The sequence below is a fragment of the Spermophilus citellus genome (genome assembly GCF_964194105.1).
Source record: "Spermophilus citellus genome assembly, chromosome: 2".
NCBI lineage: Eukaryota > Metazoa > Chordata > Mammalia > Rodentia > Sciuridae > Spermophilus > Spermophilus citellus.
The window spans coordinates 186,401,918-186,425,287 of record NC_138183.1 but is presented as its reverse complement, the minus strand read 5'-3'; positions in this window follow the sequence as shown (position 1 = coordinate 186,425,287).

The following is a 23,370-nucleotide window of genomic DNA, read 5'->3' as shown; positions in this document are numbered from 1 at the left end:
AATCAGGAGGTAGCAGGTGATGATAATAAAGGAAAAACAAGTAAAAAGTAATAAAAAGTAGTCAGTAGAGGGGAATAGAGAACAAGAGAATTTGACTATTAGAGGGAGGAGAAGGCAAGAAAGAGAATAAAACTAATAACAAAGTTAAAAAATAAACAAATAAATAAATCAAAACAAAACAAATCTATGAAACTTTACCCCCCCACATCAAAACAAGCTTAAATAACAATTGAATACACAAACACACACACACACACACACACACACACACACACCAATCTGCATAGTGTGCACAAACATATATAGAATGAAAAAAAAAATTTAACAAGGACAAAAATATCTGGGAAAATATTATTTTATACTATTATAATATTTTATAGTATATTATTATGTTGCAATATTAGGGAAATATTTTTAATGGAAAATGAATGTCTTATCTCCACTGAAGTGGTCAAAACTTCTTGAGAAGGATGGATGTTTACTGCCTATGCTGTTGCATCCTTCTTTAAATTTCTCTTTGTACCTATTAGATCAAGGGCAATCTAAATTTAACATATTTGTGCTTATCATCACAATGCTAGCTGGTGTGGCCTGGAAATGAAGCTGGTTGTAGTGATTCTCAGCTTCCCTTCTCATAGTACAAGGTAGGATAAACTGTGGAAATTCCAGTGGCTGGGGTTTAGTTCTTACTGGCCTTAGGAACTTTATCAGGAGATACTTATTCTAGAGTTTAAAACCCCACTCCTTGTTACTCATCTGAGTCTGATCTCTTCTGAATGTCTGGGTCTCAAGGACTTCCTAAAAATTTCACTTGTGGAGTAACTGAAGTAACTTTCCATCTCACATATTTTGCCACTAAGGATGTGGATTACTCAGAATCAGACCTGAATTGCAGATGCATCTGTCTAGGTTTATGGCTTCTCCCAAGTTAGTTACATGAGCTGTCAGAAACAAAGAGATCCAGGGCTGGATTCCCCTGGGTAAAATCATCTCTGTGTCTGTTTCAGTCTTGCTGGGCCAGGCACACTCTGCACCCCAACAGTATGTATTTGTTGGGACATGATGCGAAGGTTTTTTTTATGAACTCCTGAGCCCCCACCACTGAAAGTTGCCAAGTAGCCATATGCAAATACCTCCTATCTCAACTCCAAGTAATTCAAAATATTTTTCAATCATCAGCTTGCTTGCTGTTCCTGGGTCAGTTAAGATCAGTCTTCGTCTCTTTTCTTTAGGTTCCTCTGTACCAAATTTATCCACAATGTTTTTCTCTCTTTCTGTTCCTGTTACTCCTCCCCTCTGAAGGGAACTGGTGGCATGGATACTGGTAAAGCTAAAATTTTGTGTTTCTGTGGTTATTTTACTGTCCAATGTTGAATTTCAGTAGATTCCTTTAGTCACCTATCTCTGAGAAACAATACTTCTGCTGCTTCATTTTCAGGCTGTGGAGCAACTGGAAAGTGAACCCTTCCTTTGATCTTTCACATTCCTTACCTCCCATTTTCTTAAAATAGATTCTCCCAGTGAACACAGGACCAAATATGATTGACACATACTTTTTTTCTTTTTCTTCTACTTATTTGTGTGTGTGTGTGTATGTGTGTGTGTGTGTGTGTGTTTCTTTTACAGTGTTAGAGATCCAACACTTGCCTTATGCATGATAGGCAAGGACCCCAGCATTGAGCTACATTTTAAAAAGACTATTATTTCATACCATGGAAATGTTCTCCATACTCATGAGGTTTGATATTGGACATTTCTCTATGCATTTGCCTCTTGAGTGCCTGTGACTGTGGCATAGGGAATTTGGACAAGTACCATTGGTGAAGTTGATCACTGGTTAAAGAGATGGCAGGCAAGATAAGAATGATTGTGTAAGCGATCATAAATATTAAATTTATAATAAAATATTTTTTTAAAGAGAGAGTGAGAGAGGGGAGAGAGAGAGAGAATTTTTTTTTAATATTTTATTTTTCAGTTCTCGGCAGACACAACATCTTTGTTGGTATGTGGTGCTGAGGATCGAACCCGGGCCGCACGCATGGGAGGCAAGCGCGCTACCGCTTGAGCCACATCCCCAGCCCTATAATAAAATATTTTGAACAATTTAAATGAAATAGTGATGTGGCACAAAACAGAAGTATAGTATTTGTAGCATAAAAGAAATCAGAACTCAGCTAATGAAAGTCAGATATTCTGCTCTTCTAACAGTGTTTTTTTAAAGACAATATGCAAACACATATATGTATACATTTATTCTCACACAGACACACACACATAAATGGACACATTTTAGAACTTCAAATATATGAATGTAATAATCCTCCAAAAATCACTATAATTTAGAAATAGTTTGACCACCTACTTCTATATTTCTGTCTCACACACACACACTTACTCACCGTCCCCCTCATTGGAATTCTGCAGTTCATTTGCCCCTAATTTATTATGATTTCCATTATGTTAAATAGTTATGCAAAGCGTTTTTATTAGTAGTGTTATATTTCATTATATGAATACGATAAAGCTTACTTAACTGATTTTCTGCTTCTGTATAGACAGGCCATTACCAACTTTTTCCATGATATAAATAATCCAGCATGAAAACACCTTGGAATAAATCTTTATTTTCATCCTATTATTTCTTTGATTTTTTTTTTAAATCAGAATCACTAGGGGAAAGAATTGAATCATATTTACACTCCACATAAATGGTGCTGCTAAAGTGTTTTACACAGATATTGTAACAATTCATTTTATCAGGGGTAACATTTGCTACCATTTCATATTCTCTTTCCACTATAACTCAGGTGTTTCTGAGTGGTCTGAAAAGATAGCAAAAAGATCATGAATGTGGAAAATCTTCTGTCTCCTTCTATGGTAAAAGCATAGGACATAAATTTTAAAAAATGAGAATTGCCAGAAGAGATATCAACATATTTTATACAACATGAAATATTTTAATTCCTGTGTAAAGACAGGAGACAAATGATCAATAGAAAAATGAAAAAGAAATAACTGAATCCTTGCATGAAAAGTGAAATTTTTAAGTTTGAAACAAATTTTCTATTTTACCTCACATTAATATTGTAGTGAAAATACTTGTGTGGTAACAAATGAGTGGCACTTATTTTTTTTCTCCTTTTCAGTATGATTTTCATACTTCCCTACTGACTTTTTAAAATAAATATATAAGTCTAAATGGTATCTTAATATATAAAAGTGTATAAGGGTACAATTACACTTCTATTACTGACTTGCCAATTGTGCAAGCAACTCTCACAGCAACTTCCACGGCAGAAGATTGATAGTTCTATCTCATTTTCCCCAACTTCCATTTTAGCACATTTCCTATATTGACAACCTGACCACTCCCCTTCTTCCACATGACTACCTCAGGTCAACAATGATGTTTTTCTATGTCTTTTGTTTCTTTTGTGACTAGTTCAGGGCTTGATGTGAGATACAATAAGGTTTTATCACTGTGAGACAGGTGCTTTTTTTTTCTTGTAAAAAGGGAAAGATATTTTAGAGAAACAATGTTAGGGTAAGCAGGTTTGTGTGCTTGGAGTAGTAAATTGGTAAATTTGTTGAATTAAGACTCAATATTTGAAGGTCTTGTCTGTGATGCTAAAATAAGTTTAATTTTTATACTTTCAAAAATATTTATTAAGAATCAGCCATATGCCAGGTTTTTTTCAAATTAGGGTGTAGGAGGAGGGGTATAAGAATAAAACTAGAAGCAAATAACACAATTTTTATAGTATTCAGGGCTGTGAAGGAATTGCAACCAGGTAATATGAAAAACATTAGCAAGAGAATGGTAGTTGTGATGCATGTATATCATGACCGGAGAAAGACATGTACTGATATTTGAATAGAGACTGTCAAGAAAAAGAACTTCGTCATGATAAGCTACTAAGTATGGAAATTCAAAGGAGAAAAAAAATTGTAGAAATTAAGTTTTTTTTTTTTTTTTTCCTGGAAAGAAGAGAGTAACTCTTTCACATGTAAATACTATACCATGCATTGACTACAACATTGAAGTAAAAATTTAAGATGTAATGGACAATAAAGAAAAAAGTAAGCAAGGGAGTAATGTGCTCTGGCTTGTTCTTTCAAATCCCTTTTTTGCTGAGTGGAGATTAAATTGTAAACTGGAAAGAGATCTAAAAGACCAAGGTGGTATAATAATGTCATTGGTCATGTTAGATATTGCATTTATTTTAAATCTAATTACCCTATCTATGGCAATCTATTTCAAATTCTCAAACACTGATTTTGAATTCATTCAATGAGGAAAATATCTAATAAGTTCTTGCAATCTATCCAGTTATCTTTGCTCACATCAAAGTCTTACCAACATTCATGCCTTTTCTAGGACTCTAGCACAGATCATTTTCCCAGTGTTTTCCATCAGTTCCAACTTCACAGCTCTTCAGTCAATTGGATTGATTGGGTCACTTTGTAGAAAACCAACTGTCCATAAATATAAAGGTTTATTTATTGATCCACAATTCTTTGCCATTGATCTGTGTGTCCATTTTGTCAACAGCATGATGTTTACTATAGTACTGTGCTAAGTTTTTAAGCTGGGATGTATGAACTCTCCATTGTTTTTTAAGCTTGTCAATTTTTGCAAAAAAAAAAAATTAAAAAGTGCTGCTATATGATAGTAATTCTATAGATCAGATCAATTTAAGTAGTATTGAAATACTAACAATGTTGTTTTCCAGTTTTTCAATAAATTAATTTAATTAGGTCTTTTTATAATTTTTTCAACAATGTTTCAGAATAAAATGTTGGATAATTCATTTGTTAAATGTATTCTTAATTATTTTATTCTTTTGTGCTATCCCCTTAACATCTGGATACTTGATATCTTTTTCTCTAATTGTTTCAGTCATTATTATTTCCTCAAGAATTTGACAAATTACTTTCAAGGACAGGTACACATATGTTAGCAACTCCTGTTTCTGAATGTGTGCTTACTCATTGTTCTAATATTATGCACGTTTATCAAGACCAGGGTCGATGCATCCATAATTTGTTTAGGAGTAAGTGGGATGGAATTTTCCTTTTTATATAATATGTCTGTAATGTATCATTATCTACCTTTATCTTCTCTTATAATTCAGATTTACTGTTTTCAATGGTTCTGGTTTTCAACCAATCACTGTGGAATAGAATAGAATATATTAGGTTATAGTAATTACTGACTTCTTCAACTTCATGAACTATATTTCTTATTAAAATTATAAGCTTCTTAGAACCCATAAACACATAAAGCTTTTTCACATTCTATGGTTTTGTACGTATTTTTCCATCTCTTTAAGCATCTCCTTGCTTACTACTCCCTTGCTTTTTGGCAAGGAAATGTACATCAAATCCCAATAATAAAACCCATTTTACCCAGTTGTATACCCATTCTATGTAGTTATCTGTTCTAATTAGTGTGTCAACTCTTTATTTGTATGGTTTTATTACCACATTAACAATTACGACATGACTGATTCTCTTATGAGTTGTAGGCTCTAGGTAGCCATACTGGTGTCTTGCTCTTTAGATGAAATCTATTGTCTTCAATGGACTCAATCTCAAATGACTTGATGAAATGTAGAAATTAACTAATATTTTCCCTAGATTTTGGTCTAAATATTCTATTTTACCAGAATGCTACAAAAATCTTTAGTACTTGTTAATTATTTACTTTCTAACCTATCATTTTTGTTTTCTTTTTTTTTAGGAGGTGAGGTACCAGTGCTTTTTTGTATTTAATTTAGAGACAAGGTCTCACTGAGTTGTTTAGCGCCTCACTGTTGCTGAGGCTGGCTTTGAATTCACAATCTTCCTGCCTCAGCTTCCTGAGCCACTGGAAATACAGGTGTGTGCTACTGCGCCTGGCTAACCTATCAGTTTAATTTGAGCAATTTCATTGGGCATTCTGAATATTTTTAGATTTGCAAAGTTTTTAAATTTGCGCAATGTATCCTACTTTTACCTACAGGAGACATTGTTGGCAAATATTTTTCCTTGGGAGAAGGTAGCAATTCTGGATACAAACTGAGGATTTGGCTTGGTCATAGGGACTGCTTGAGGGAAAAAAAGAGCACAGGGATTGGCATAAAATATTGAAATTTGGAGAATCCTCAAATACAGATCCAGATTTCTCCTCAGGAAATATGATGCAACCTGGAATTGTATGTGAAATGGTGGAATGCCCTGAGGACTCACACCATTTAAAAGTTGATGCCAGTGAAAGTAGTCATACCTACCTCACATACAAGAGCACTTTTCCTTTTAAGACAGCTGACATATTTTGAGTCTCTACACAATAGGCAAAACTTAAAAGCGACAAAACATTGAATGGACAGCTATGAATATCCCTTGTTGTCTCTGGCCTGAGAAGACATACTTCTATGGCCTCAAACAGGTTTGGAATTTCATATTTGAAAAATCAGGGTTATGATGAAATTTTATTTACTTGTAATCCAGCCTGATATAACCACATCTCTTGTGATAATAGCTGCTCTGATGGACTGAAAAATCAAAGTTAAGTCCTTTTCTCCTGGAAAATAGCAATCATCAATAACCTTGTTAGCTCTATCATAATAATTTTAAAATCTAAGCTGCATGCTAAAGGGCAAAGCATGGCCATTTCCAAAGAAGAAAACAAACAATGAAGAAGAAACTTACCATATCTTTCTCAAATAATGTAAATATAAAGAAAAGTTTTTGAAATATATACTATAAAACTTTACAAATAAATAATGTCATGGGAAAAATATTCAAAATAAAGAATATCAAACAAAAACTTAAATATATAAATACTAATGAATAAACTCATTAGAGACAATTTTTCAGATCATTATAGAAAATGTTAAGGCCATTCTTAGGAATTTTCCAAAATGAAGCACATGATGAGGCAGGAATGAGGGAATAGAAAAGAACATGAAAAACATGGTATTTAATTCATCAGACTAACATGCTTCAAGTACATTTGAAGTGTCACAGAAGAAGAAAATACTAATACATAGTGTTTGAATAAATCAATGACTAAAATTTTCTGAAAATGAAATATATCAATTAATAGATTTAAGAAGTTCAGAGATGCAAGGTTTAAAAATATAAAAAATAAATCATTCCTAAGTATATTTCAGACAAACTGCTGAAAAGACATATAAAATCTTATAAGTAGTCTGAAAAAAATAATTTATTATATTCAATAACAAAATTTCAAAAAGCATAAAGAGATAGAGATATTAAGAGTGAGAGTGCAAAGAAGAGCACGGTGACTTTCAAAAAGAAACAATGGAAGCCTAAAACAACCCAAAGACAAAGGAATGGTGAACTTGAAAGAATGAAAAACCCCACCTAGACAGAACACTCTACAGTGAATTAGTTTTTTAAAAAAAGATAAAATAGTATATTGTCAGATTTTTTAAATGTTGAATGAAAGTATTATACACTGAAGACTCATATTATAAGAAATATAACACAGAAGAGAGATTGCCTCCCTCCAGAAAGCATGCATTGCAAATGATGTGTATGCAATTATAAAATTTAATTTCACTTTTTGTAAGGACTTATAACAGTAAACACAATATATAAAATCAATTGCACCAAGAGTGGAGTGGTTGAGTGATGTTAATTGGTTATAATGTATGTACAGTACTTGGGATGTGGTTCAATCAATAATTTGAGATAGATTGTACTAGAAATCATAATAAAAGGTTAATATTTTAAAAGATGGTCAAATAAATAAAACTGAATTGAAAATATAAACTTTAAAAAAAAAGAAATGATGAACGTGGTAACAAAAACGAATGCTGCAGACCAAAAATTATACTACAGAACTACAGTAAGAAAAACAGCATGGTATTGGTACCAAAATAGACATGAAGACCAATGGAACAGAACAGAGGATATAGAGATAAACCCACAAAAGTACAGATATCTCATAAGAGACAAAGGAGCCATAAACATACATTGGAGAAAAGAGAGACTTTTCAACAAATGGTGATGGGAAAAACAGAAATTTGATCATAGCAAAATGAAATTAAGCCCTTATCTCTCACCCTGCACAAAACATAAATGAAAGTGCATCAAAGATCTAGACACTAAATCAGAAACACTGAACCTATTAGAAGAAAATGTAGGCCGAGCACTTCACTGTCAGCTCAAGGACTGACTTCCTCAACAAGACTCTTAAAGAGCAAGAAATTAAAGATTGAATAAATAAATGGGATAGTATCAAACCAAAAAGCTTCATCACAACAAAGGAAACAATCAGGAGTATAAGACAGAACCTTCAGAATGGGAGAAAATATTTGCCAACTGCATCTCAAATACAGCATTGATTGCCAGGATATACAAAGCACTCAATAAACTTAACAACATATCCAGGGTAGTGGCACATACCTGTAATCCCAGCTGCTCCTGCTCCAGATGCTAAGGCAGGAGAATCATGAGTTCAAGGTCAGCCTTAGGAACTTAGTAGGACCCTAAGCAACTGAAAGGGAGCCTGCCTTTAAATAAGCTGAAGATGGTGGTTCAGTGGTTAAGCATCCCTGGGTTTAGTCCCCGATAACAAAAAAAAAAAAAAAAGAAAACAAAACAAAAAACAAACAAAAAACCCCAAAACTTAACAACAACAAAAAGTTAACTAATGAATAAATGGGCAAATAAACTAAACAGACACTTCAGGGAAGAAGAAATACAAATGGTCAACGAATGTATGAAAAAATGTTCAACATTTCTAGCAATTAGAGAAATGCAAATTAAAACTACATCTGAGGTTTCCATCTCACTCCAGTCAGAATGGCAACAATTAAGATCATAGGTAACAATAAATATTGGTGAGGATATGGGGAAAAGGATCCACCAACTTGTAGTCCCTGGTGGGGCTACAAATTGGTGCAACCAATCTGGAAAGCAGTATAGAGATTCCTCAGAAAACTTGGAATGGAATCACCATTTGACCCAGTAATCCCACTCCTTAGTATATACCCAAGGGACTTAAAATCAGCATCAGTATTTATAGCAGCTCAATTCACAATAACTTAACTATGGTACCAACCTAGGTGCCCCTCAACAGATGAATGGATAAAGATAATGTGGTATATATACACAATGGAATATTAGTTACCCCCAAAATGACTTTATGATTTTGCTGGTAAATGGATTTATCTTAATACTATTATGCTAAGCTAAATAAGCCAATCCAAAAAAACCAAAGGTGAAACATTCTCTCTGTTATGGGGATACTAACATACAATAAGGCATGAAGGGCAAGAATGGAAGTTCAGTAGAATAGGCAAAGGGGAATGAAGGGAAGGGAGGGAAAATAGGAATAAGAAAGACAGTGGAATGAATCTGACATAACTTTCCTATGTACATATGTGAATCCCACATCATGTACAACCATAAGACTGGGATCCTAACTAGAATATGATGTACTCCATATTAGTACAAATGTCAAAATATCCTGTACTGGCATGTATAACTAAAAAGAACAACTAAAATAATTATAATACAGAAATAAAATGATGGTACACAAAATAAAGCAACAAATAGTAGGTTTAAACAAAATTTTATTGGTATCAATACCATTTCATGTAAAATAAACAGTAGAGTAAAACTACAATGATTATCAGAACACACACACACACACACACACACACACACACACACACCACAAGGATATTCTTCTTACAAATGCAAGGACAAATAATTAGAAAAATATAGACCACACAAATACCCATCCTAAGAAAAGAGTTATGACTATATAATATAAAGTAATGCATGTTTTATTTTTTGAGGGATATTACTGGGGATTGAACTCAGGGGTACTCAATCGCTGAGCCACATTCCCAGACCTATTTGGTACTTTATTTAGTGAGCATCTCACTGAGTTGCTTAGCACCCTGCTTTTGCTGAGGCTAGTTTGACTCTGAATCCTCCCGCAGGTATGATGACAGGCGTGCACCACCGCACCCTGTACTAATGCATGTTTTAAGGAAAATAAGTTTCATGAAGGACAAGAAACATATTATATAATAATAAAGTAAACAATTTAAACTTAACACATGGCAATAATAAATTGGTAAGTGCACAGGGCCCAGATTGAAGTTATTTCACGCAAAATTAGGTATTTAAAAGAAGTAAAAAAATAGATCAACAATACCGGATATATTTTAACATGCATCTTCCAGTCATTAGTAGAATAAACAGGCAACAATTTCAGAAAATTAAAATTGTACACAACTAAGAAACTCAAACTGATAGACATACAGAGAATTATATTTGACAATGATATACTATGCATTTTTCTTAAGTGCATATGAAATCTTTATAAAATAAGCCAGATGTCATGTTATGTAAGCATTTCTGAGAGTCTATTAAAGTATCAAATTCATAAAAGTATGTTTTCTTACCACAGTAGAATTGAATTAAATTAATAGAAAGGTAAACAGAAGACCTCCAAATATTTGGAAATTAAGCTACCCAAATACTTAAAGGTTAAATAATTTTAAAATACTAGAGGGTTAAATGAAAACTCACACTGGAAATTTGAATATATTTTGAGCTAAATAACAATATAACAGAATATTACTTGAGTTCTGTAAAAGCAATGATTAAAAATATATCTATGGTTTAAAATAAATATGATAGAAGAGAGAGAAACTAAAAATAAATAACCTTGCTACCAATGTCAGAAAACCCAAAGAAAATGATGTCAAATTTTAAATGAATATATAAAAGTAAGCAAAAATAGAAGAAATAAAAGAATCACAATAAAGATAATCTGTGAGCACAGAAGTTTGTATTTTAAGTGAGCTAAGTATTCTTAATCTGATTAGAAAGAAAATAAATGTATGATAAGCACTAAATATTTCACAGCTGTTAAATAAAAATAAGAATGCTTTAGGAATAACCATTGGAATGCATTTACCATGTTGAATGCATTTACTATGTTGAATGCATTTAAAAATTCAATAAAAAGTATGACTTACCAAAGCTGACATAAGAGGTTAGAGATCATTTAGAGTCTTATTAAGGAATGTTAAGGAAATTTAATCCACAGTTAAAGCTTTCTGGGAGACCATGTCTGGCTCATATAAATTGCCTAGTGAACTCTTCTAAATATTAACAAATAAATGAAACCAATTGCATAAAATGTCTTTCAAAGAACAGTAAAGAAGTAACTTTCAGTTCATATTATGAAGCAATAGTCATAATAATTTTATTTTCAAAATATATTAAGGACATTGCAAGATAAAAAATAATGTATACCAAACTCCTTCACATGAATGGGCATGAACATCCTACTCAAAATATTAGAAAATCAGCAATTAACCAAAATAATGGCATGTCAGAGCAAAGTAGGCTTTATTCCAGAAATATAAGGTTGTCTCAATATTGAAAACTCAAAGAAACATTCTTCACAGTAATAGAATAAAGAGTAAAAACACAGGATAATGTCAAGATATAGAAAAAATAATTTCAGAAAAGCAATAACTTTTTATAAGAAAGAATATCGGCATAGATGTTAATTAATTTGATATTGTTGTTATTATTATTTTGCAATAATAGAGACTGAACCCAGAGTTACTCTAAAACTGAGCTACATCCCCATCTCTTTTCATTTTTTAACCTTGAGACAAGGTCTCACTAAGTTGTCCAGGCTGTTCTCTAATTCACAAACCTCCTGTCTCAGTCTCTGGAGTCTCTGCAATTTCACCAGGATCCACAGTGACAGGCATTTAACATCATTCTTCAGGGTGATTTGGAACACTTCCTTCCATCTTAGACACAGGACAAAGGATGCCCATTAAGGTCTCTTATATTGAATACCAAGATGTAGTCCATAGCCAGTTCAGTATGTTCAGAAAAGTTTGAAAATTTATTAACATTGGAAAATAAAAAGTAAACCTATCATAATTTATAGACGATCTGATTATTTTTGCAGAAAAATGCAAAACTGCACAGTTAAGCTGTTGGAATAAATAAATGGTTGTAGACTAGCTTGTATGTGATAAATGTACAATGCAAACCTAGTTTTGTATACTAGCAACAAGCAAATAAAATAAAATGTTAACATATCTCCACATTAGTGACACAAAACACTTTATGTAAATTATGATAAATTTAATAAAATAATTTCAAAGCCTCTACACTGAATGTTCTTAGAAATAAGGTTTATATAAAATTTTAAAAATGAATGAAGATGTCAGTTATCTATGCAGATGTCAATTAACTATAAATTTATTGATAAATTTATTGCAATTCAAATAAAGTCAAATTCTTGTATTCTGGAAACTGACAAGCTGATTTAAAGTTTATATAAAAATGTAAAATTGGGATGTGGTTGTAACTCAGTGGTAGAGCACTCACCTAGCACATGCGAGGCCCTGGGTTTGATCCTAGCACCACATAAAAATAAATAAATAAAAAGAAGGTTTTTTGTCCAACTACAACTAATATATATATATATATATATATATATATATATATATATATATATATATATTTAAAAAAGAAAATTTAAAATGGTCTAGACTCTCTATCTTGGAAAATAATAAATTTTTCAGAGTTAAAGCACCAAGTTTTAAATTATGCTATCCAATTAGAGTAACTAAAGTAGTGGAATATTGAAGTAAAAATAGAAAAGTGGACCAATTAAAAAAGGGAGAATGCAGATCCATACTGATTATTAAATTTTCATTTGATTTATGTCAAATTCCACTGTAATTTAGTGGGGAAACACATGATGTTTATGAAAAGTTTCTAGCAAAACTTAAATATATATATTAGAGAAATAATGAACCAAGCCTCCATCTCAAACAGTATATATAAATGAAGTTAATAAGGATCATACATGTAAAATGTTGCAGGTAAATATTAAAACTTATAGAGAAAACTACTTTCTGACCAGATAGTATATAAGAATTTCTGGGAGAAGGAACAAAATTTACTAAATGTAGAAAATAATAATAATAAGAGTACCTTCATTAAAATTAATATCTGATAACCATATGTCATTAATTAGTACATGAAAAGTTAAGCCAAAGTTCAAGAGTGGATCATATCAATGCATATATATGGCAAAGTATTAAAAAAGCATTAAACTTACTAATTGCAGATTTAGTAAAAATTAATTAACAGCAGACAGATAACCTAATATAAGCATTGAGCAAAGAAGTCTTTCCAAACAGAGGTTAACTGAAAGCTACTATATGAAAATGTTTATAATATTAATTAGTCTTAAGAAAATGCAAATAGAAACTAAAATGAGATATGAAAATGGCATTTTGTAAAAGTTTAAATTATGAAGACTTGTAGTATCAAGGGTGGGCAAACTATTATTGATTCCTAACAGAATTGTACATCAATGCAAATGCTTTTGACAACAATCATTCAAGACTAACATATTCCTATCCAAATGTTCCAACATTTTCAATCCTTAGGGATATATTCAAAATAAATGAGATTATAAATCCACAATATATAAAAAAAGAATATATAGAAAAAAATTTACAAGACAAATTTATTCAGAAAGGCCCAAAATGAGCAAACAACCTAGATTTCCTTCAAGAAGAAAAGAGATAAATAAAATATGGTGGAGCACTACAGTGGACTATTGAACATCCCAAAATGAATCCATTGGTATTTTTAATAAAATGAATGGAAATTATAAATACAATGTTGAATGAAAAAAAGCCAGAAACTAAATTATAAACTAAGATATATCTATTGTAAAACATACACACATGCAAATTAGTTGTCAAAAAATTCAGAAATGGGCTTATTTCTGGACAAGTGGAGAAGGCATACTCATTGGGAAGCAGCATCTATGTGTCATAAATATTAACTCTTGACTCCACTAATTAACCGGGAATATATGTTCAAATATTCACATGTCTTCATTCTTAAGTCTTATACATAGTCATAAGTTGTACATAAATATAAAGTTTATAAAGACAAAATCTGAAATTTTCAGAGTTTATAAAATCAATCTACATTTACCTTGTTTACAGTTGGCAGAGCTTGGCTTCTAAACCAGGTTTGCCTGTCTCTAAAATTCAAGTATTTTCTGTGATTCTTTCTCTCTCAAAAGTTCTGTAAGACCACTGAACCTCTCAGTTTCTTTTCTCCTCTGGTAACTTTAAGTAACTAACTTAATTATTTGAGGCACCAAATGAAAGAAATAGCCACTTGAGTTATCATGAATATGATTTATATTTCTTAATAGCTTCTATTTCAATAGCAATTAACACTTTTCCCTTAAGAGATTGCAGGCAAAGATTTTCTCCCAATCTGTAGGCTCTCTTCTCACGTTATTAATTGTTTACTTTGTTGAGAGAAGCTTTTTAATTTGTGTCCATCCTCTTTATTGATTCTTGATTTTACTTCTTGCGCTTTAGAAGTCTTCTTTTTTTTTTTTTTAAAGAGAGAGAGAGAATTGAGTGAGAGATGAGAGAGAGAGAGAAAATTTTTAATATTTAATTTTTTTTAGTTCTCGGCGGACACAACATCTTTGTTGGTATGTGGTGCTGAGGATCGAACCCGGGCCGCACGCATGCCAGGCGAGCGCGCTACCGCTTGAGCCACATCCCCAGCCCTAGGAGTCTTCTTAAGGAAGTCAGATCCTAGGCTGACATGGTGAAGATTTGGGCCCATTTTTTCTTCTATTAGGCACAGGGTCTCTGTTCTAGTGCCTAAGTCTTTGATTCACTTTGAGTTGATTTTTCTGCAGGGTGAGAGACAGAGGTTTAATTTCATTTTGCTACATATGGATTTCCAGTTTTGCCAGCACCATTATTTGTTGAATAGGCTATCTTTTCTCCAGTGAATGTTTTTGGCATCCTTGTCCAGCATGAGATAATCCTATTTATGTGGGGTTTTCTCTGTGTCCTCTATTCTGTGCCATTGGTCTACAAGTCTATTTTGGTACCAGTACCATGCCATTTTTCTTACTATAGCTCTGTAGTATAATTGAAGGTCTGATATTGTGATGCCACCTCCTTCACTTTTCTTGCTAAGGATTGCTTTAGCTATTCTGGGTCTTTTATTTTTTCCAAATAAATTTCATGATTGATTTTTCTATTTTGATGAATAATGTCCTTGGGATTTTGATAGGAATTGTATTAAATATGTATAACACTTTGGTAGTATGGCCATTTTGACAATATTAATTCTGCCTATCCAGGAGCATAGGAGATCTTTCCATCTTCTGAAGTTTTCTTCAATTTCTTTCTTTAGTGTTTTGTAGTTTTCATTGTAGAGATCTTTCACCTCTGTTGTTAGATTGATTCCCAGGTAATATTTTTTTAGGTTATTGTGAAAAAACTGGGAATGGAACCACCATCTGACCCAGCTATCACACTCCTTGGTTTATACCCAAAGGACTTAAAATCAGCATACTATAGTGACACAGCCACATCACTGTTTATAGCAGCCCAATTCACAATACCGAGACTATGGAACCAACCTAGGTATTCCTCAATAGATGAATGAATAAAGAAAATATGGTATACATACTCAATGGAATATTACTTCTCTTTTTTAAAGAAGAGTAAAATTATGGCATTTGCCAGTAAGTGGTTGGAGTTGGAGAATATCATGCTAAGCGAAATAACTCAATCCCACAAAACCAAAGGCTGAATGTTTTCTCTAATATGCAGATGCTAATTCAAAATAAAGTGGGGGGTACTAGGGAAGAATAATGTTACCTTATATTTGGTAGAGGGAAGTTATGGGAGGGGAGAGGATGGGATGTGGGAATAGGAAAGATAGTAGAATGACACAGACATATATATATATATATATATATATATATATATATATATATACACAAGACCAATATGATTCTGCAGCATGTACACTCAGAAAAATGAGAAATTGCATCCTATCTATATATGATATATCAAAGTGCATAAATGCATTCTACTGTAATGTATATCTAATTAAAAGAAATTATTTTTTAAAAGAGATTGCAGGCATACCCTTTCAACTGAAAATACATAATGAAATCGATCACACTGAGAATAATAATATGATTTAAACAAAAGGAAAAGAAAGCAAGGATATTTTATCTTTGATTATATCATTTGATTATCTCCATAGAGGAAAAAGTTTTTTTTTCAACTTTTATGTTATAACCTTTGGCAATCATTCAATTATCAGAAGACATAGTCAATTGCTGGTAAACATCAGTCATTTTTATATTTGCTTGTGTGCAAGTGTGTGTGCATAAGTATGTAAATTTTTATCCACAAAGGAGTTGCAGTGAGTAATAAGAAATGTATATTACTATATATGTATACAAAAGACACACATAAGTAGAAAAATCAGGACAGAACCTAAGTTAATGTCAGCATGTGCTAAGTGTAATGATTAATGTAATTTTAGTGACTGCCCTTCAAACTTGTTTGAGCTTCCTTATAGCCTAAGTAAAATAATACATAAATCAGAGGATAAATATCTCCATTAGTCAAAAATAACACCTTTTACATAACTGAATTTCAATAGATTTCTTATAGGTGACTTTATAGAAAGAATCTAACTGATGTTATCTGCAATAACATGGTTATTGTTCCTAAAATAGCACATTTATATTGCTTGTTCTGGTACTGACTTTCAATAAAATCCAAGGGCATAACTTTAAAATGTAACTTAGTGTAGGTGAACTGCCTTCATTTAAATTTAAAACATTTTTAGTGATTGTAATAATTGAAAGTTAGAATTCTTGAAAGAGTAACTGAACACATTGCACCTAAAATATTTTTCCAAATTAGCTTTCTCAATAGCTTGAAAACAGTCATATGCCTTACAATGCTTTCTCCATTAACACAAGTCTCTGATAAGAAGACACAGAGCAAAGAGACAACCTTAAAGAAGCAGGAGCCTGGAAGAGTCACCACTGATGAACCACTGAGATGTAACAAGAGATCAATAAATCTGTTGGTTTAAACCCCTGCATTTTGGGTTACATTTTGTCGAGTTGAGCAAACTTGACAAATATGTAAGTAACACTGATAAAATGTTTTAGGGAAATTGAGTGGGTCCCAGAATTGGTGTTTTATAAAGATTTAGAAATACTATTATTTTCCTCATCCAAATAGAGTGCTAATATCCCTATGGAGGTTAGGATCCATCTGCTAAAGTAGAATAAAATAATTTTTAGCTTATTAATTGCTACAGATTCTCTAAGACATTTGCAATATGTTTTTTAATTAATGTCTTAAGAATTAATTGAAAAAGTAATTTTGTCTATTTCATAGATAAGAGGTTACCAATGAAACCAGTTTCAATGTTTACCCACTCAAAAATAAGTGACAGAGAGAGATGTGAACACAGTATTTCTGATTTTAGAATTCAAGTTCTATATATTGTTCTAGGCCACTTCTCAAAAGTATCTTTTCTTCACTAAACATTATTAGGTCTACATTAATATAAATACAAGTGGTAATAGATAATGTAAGTTTGAGGATTCCTACTTAATAAAACATGGTCAAAATTGTTTTAAGCCAAACAGTGTCCACTATGCTACAAAAGATACAATTACCTGCCATAGACTCATATTATCCCACTGGACTCTCAGAAATAGGATGACTATGAAAAACATCATGATAAATATATTCAGTGTGTATCAACCAAATACTGGCTTTCCGTAATCTAATTAATTTACTTTCCAACAGAAAGTACGAATTTCTAAAAAGAATACTGACCTTTTATTTTAAGAAATTGGGAATATAATTCTCCCATTTCTAATTCAGCTTCATTTTCTCAGGAATCTTAGGCAAGTGTTTTGACTTTTAAAATTTTAGTTCCTTCATCTCTGCATTAAAAATAATAAGTACCTGTGAATTACATCAGGGGCATTGAGTAAGGTATTTCATTCTCTTAAAACAAACAAATAGAAGTATTTTATTTTATTTTTTCCTTTAGAAGTTTCAGCACTGAGATTCTCACTGAAAGTTTATTTAATTCAATAAAGAATATTTTGGTTTTCCTTACTGTATTCTAGTACCTGATTTTCATATTATACAAGGCAAATTATTAAATGAGGCTTTCATTTTACTGAAGAAAACATGTTTGTTTTATGTTAAACATTTTAATTTGTGGAATTATATTCATTTGTATGAGTGTGTGCACATGTGCTTGGTGTATCCCATTCCTGAGCAAAACTCATTCCTAATCAATTTTAAATATTCATTTTTGGGAATTTTATAATCCAGAAAATTGGGGTTCAGCCCTGAACAGCACTGCTGAAGTCTCTACCTGCTATCATACCAGCAAAATTATGGTTCAACTAGTTTAACGCTATGATATCTGTCACTCAAGAATACTTTCTTTTACGGTTTGGCTTCTAATTTCATTCCATTTTAGATGACATCTGACCAGTCTCTTTCTTGCATTTGTCCTTTCTTTTCCTTATCAAATGATCTTATTTCCCCATATATTTTTTAATCATTTTGACTAGCCTGAACCCTGTGATTCATGTCTCTTGTCCCATGCAGTATATACCCAAACTAGTTGTAGCCATTCATATTCTAAATATTAATATTAATAAACAGACATTCTAGGTGCATACTGAGTAACAGAAAAGAAATTAAATATGTTATCCATATAGTTTAGTGTAAGTTATGAAGGAAGCATAGTTTTTGTTTTTGTTTTTGCTGGCAGACACACCCTGGAGCTTAGGCTCTGGCATAGGACTACCTCCTCTGACCAGTAGACCCCTGCAAGAGCTCAGACCAAGCCCAGATTTTTGCCATTATACAAATGATGAAATTCAATTTTAATGATTTAGGTATGAACAGAAGTGTCTAAGCTGTAACTTGAAATCAAATAAATATCAGAATTCATAAATTTTTTCTAATATTTTGTTCCATTTGAAGCCAAATTCCATTTGTTTCTGTCCTGTATATGGGATCTATGTATAACCATGAATAACTCATTTAAATTCTCTGAAGTGTATGTAGAAAGAAAGTGTGGAAAGGATTAACTTTGTGCCCTACCCTTTGGAGCAGTTTATAAATTTTATTTTTGATCTAGTTGAAACCAAACTTTCATCCAACAATAAACATCTATTTTCAAAATCACATGGGCGAAGAGAGATATGGTTAAAGGGAATATCTGAGTCCTATTTCACGAACTCTCTGTACTCACAAGGTGACATCCCCCACCTCTCAAATATACCTTTGGACCTTTTCACAGATTTTCAGCCAGATCTTGGACTTATAACTTGTGAACCTGAGATGTGACAGAAGCTGAGAAAATCTGCACTTTTTCAGCTGAGCACACAGACACATTCCATTAGCTTGTGTAGATGAGTTGCTTTCTTTTGCTTTTTCTTTTAAGGTATAGGCTAATTACAATATATTTAAATAATGTTAAAGTATCATAGAAAGACTATACAACATTTTTCTTTATCAAAAATAAGCATAGATCAAAGTCAGGTGCTGGAGGATTCTACTGGGATCTGGAAAATTCGAGTGGATGGACCAGCCCAGGATCCTGTGTTACAGTTACCAAATACCCATCAGTTTTTTACTTTGCCATAATATATCTCAGTCAAGTCATTGTCCTACAAAATAGTATGGATCATGTTTATTTACCTCAGGCCAACTGAAACAGACATCATCTACAAAACAGGCAGGGATGAATCCAGCTACTTTGATCTGCTTGAATTTTTGCATGATTCTTCTCTTAGATCACCTGGCATGCAGGCTTGACCCAGTTTAATATTTTTTTACTTGGAAGTCAATGGAATTTTTTTCCATTGTTATACTGCTTGACTTAAAATTCATCAAATAGATGAACATTTTTACTATAATAAAGTCCAAACACCTTCATATGCCATTTAAGAGCTGCCATGATTTATCATATTTCAGTATTCTCACTTATCACCAGTTCCCCACATCCTATTCTATGCTGCAGTCATTTTAAACAATTGCCACTGAGGCCTGAGGCATTTTGGTAGTTAACATAGGAGTCTTATAAAATATCTGTGAGGAAGGTGATGGTCCTGCTCAAATATGCTGTCTCCTGCATTAGGTAGCCTTATGCAAGAAACAGTGACTCTTTAACATCTGATGGCCACTGAATGGCCAGTCTGTGTATATTATTCCTTGGTAACTGAGGCACAACTCGCTGAAGGTTAAAAAATGTATTTGCTTAAAATCCATGAATAAGCACAGAAATTTGGAAAGAAATTTAATGGTTTGTTTATCCTGTGTGTAGTACAGCTATATAATTTGGAATTGTTGACATCTTTCATGAGACACTAAAGTGTTTAGTCATGGTTTTTTTGAATTATAAAGGTGTAAATAGGACACTGGTACTTAAGATTATTACACATTTTTCATTCTTAATGTAAAATATGATTTTAAATTTTGTCCTTTAAAATTGTAATACTTCTAGTTTCAGCTCCAATATATGAGGAGATTAGAAATTGTATAGTCTATCCCAAGAACAAGAAAAAAACTGGGAAAACTGAAAGTCAATTACTTTCCCTGTACCTGTTAGCAGCATAAGATTATAGAACAAAGAGCTTTCCCAGAATCTAGAAAAAATAGTTCCATGTGATATCTATTTACCTGGAATAGTAAATGCTGGGGACACAGATTCTATAGTAACAGCAAGTCATAACTTTGATGAATTCCTAGAGGCTTAAGTAGACAGTACTGGGAGACTTGAGAAACTCTTGGGGGCTTCAGTTTCAGGAGTTCTTCCTACTTTCCCTTTACCTTAAGAACCTTATAAATATATCTCACAGTGCAAATCTAGGAATGATCTCCTCATGCTTCAGGCAGGAGATCAACCAGCAATCATTGTAAAATATGCCCAGAACATATTTGTAGCAAAGATTCTCTCTCTCTCTCAAAATATTCTAGACCCTTATCTCAATTAGCAGAAGGCATTCTTCTCACTTGAACCACAACAACTCTTCTTGTTACAAGAACAGGAGAAAACCTATGGAAAAATAAAAGACCCAGAATAGCAAAAACAATTCTAAGCAGGAAGTGTGAATCAGGTGGTAAAGCGATACCAAATTTCAAACTTTATTACAGAGCAATAGTCATAAAAACAGCATGGTACTGGTACCAGAACAGGCGGGTGGACCAATGGTACAGAATAGAGGACACAGAGACTAATCCACAAAGTTACAACTATCTTATATTTGATAAAGGAGCTAAAAACATGCAATGGAGAAAGGATAGCATCTTCAACAAATGGTGTTGGGAAAACTGGAAATCCATATGCAACAATATGAAACTGAATCCCCTCCTCTCGCCATGCACAAAAGTCAACTCAAAGTGGATAAAGGAGCTAGATATCAAATCAGAGACTCTCCGTCTGATAGAAGAAAAAGTTGGCTCCAATCTACAGATTGTGGGCACGGGCTCAAAATTACTTAATAGGACATCCATAGCACAAGAGTTAATAATAAGAATCAACAAATGGGACTTTCTTAAACTGAAAAGTTTTTTCTCAGCAAGAGAAACAATAAGAGAGGTAAATAGGGAGCCTACATCCTGGGAACAAATTTTTACTCCTCACACTTCAGATAGAGCCCTAATATCCAGAGTATACAAAGAACTCAAAAAATTAGACAATAAGATAACAAATAACCCAATCAACAAATGGGCCAAGACCTGAACAAATACTTCACAGAGGAGGACATACAATCAATCAACAAGTACATGAAAAAATGCTCACCATCTCTAGCAGTCAAGGAAATGCAAATCAAAACCACCCTAAGATACCACCTCACCCCAGTAAGATTGGCAGCCATGATGAAGTCAAACAACAACAAGTGCTGGCGAGGATGTGGGGAAAAGGGTACTCTTGTACACTGCTGGTGGGACTGCAAATGGGTGCGGCCAATTTGGAAAGCAGTATGGAGATTCCTAGGAAAGCTGGGAATGGAACCACCATTTGACCCAGCTATTGCCCTTCTCGGACTATTTCCTGAAAACCTTAAAAGAGCACACTACAGGGATACTGCCACATCGATGTTCATAGCAGCACAATTCACAATTGCTAGACTGTGGAATCAACCCAGATGCCCTTCAATAGATGAATGGATAAAAAAAATGTGGCATTTATACACCATGGAGTATTACGCAGCACTAAAAAAATGACAAAATCACGGAATTTGCAGGGAAACAGATGGCACTAGATCAGATTATGCTTAGTGAAGCTAGCCAATCCCTAAAAAACAAATACCAAATGTCTTCTTTGGTATAATGAGAGCAACTAAGAACAGAACAGGGAGGAAGAGCAGGAAGAAAAGATTAACATTAAACAGAGACATGAGGTGGGAGGGAAAGGGAGAAAAAAAGGGAAATCACATGGAAATGGAGGGAGACCCTCATTGTTATACAAAATTACATATAAGAGGTTATGAGGGGAATGGGATAACAAACATGGAGGGAAATGAATTACAGTAGATGGGGTAGAGAGAGAAGATGGGAGGGGAGGGGAGAGGGGATAGTAGAGGATAGGAATGGTAGCAGAATACAACAGTCACTAATATGGCAGTATGTAAAAATGTGATGTGTAACCGATGTGATTCTGCAATCTGTATTTGGGGTAAAAATGGGAGTTCATAACCCACTTGATTCTAATGTATGAAATATGATATGTCAAGAGCTTTGTAATGTTGTGAACATCCAATAAAAAAAAAAGTTTCTTAAAAAAAAAAAAAGAACAGGAGAAAAAACAAAAACCTTAACATTAGAGAAACTTTCATTTTATATATTGTTTTCTCAGCTTTCCTCCAAGGATCTAGTTTAAAATATCTGCCCAGTCATTCAAATGCATGCTTTTTCATTGCATATTTTTCATTTCACTTCAATGAACTGTAGGCTGCATGAGGGCAATATTTCTTTCTTCTTTTTTTTATACGGAAAGTATGTCTCTTCTATATTTTTTCTTTCTTTCTTTTTTTGTTCACAGGATTTGTAGGGAAATTAGAAGGAGGAATGATAAGTGCGTGAAGGAGAGGGAAGAGAGTTATATAACACACAAGGTTACAATCCATACTTCACTATTGAAGGGACATGAGCTCTCTGAGTTGGCAGGTTTTTGAAGGCAATTCTTCCTCTAGTTGGAGTTTTGGGGAATTGGTATGGCATGACCAGGCTGATACGTATCAAGAATTTCACTCTTCACTTAAGAACCTTTCATAAGCTCTTTTTTCTGCTTATTTGCCGCAGTCTAGCTGGGCACAAAATCACGAGCCACTCACAGCCTTGTAGACTCAAACAGCAATTCTTTATTCCCGAAACTCTCACCGGCACTCTACACGCACGTTCTGGGAAAAATCCACACTTCCTCTGGGCTCTGCATCCCAAATAC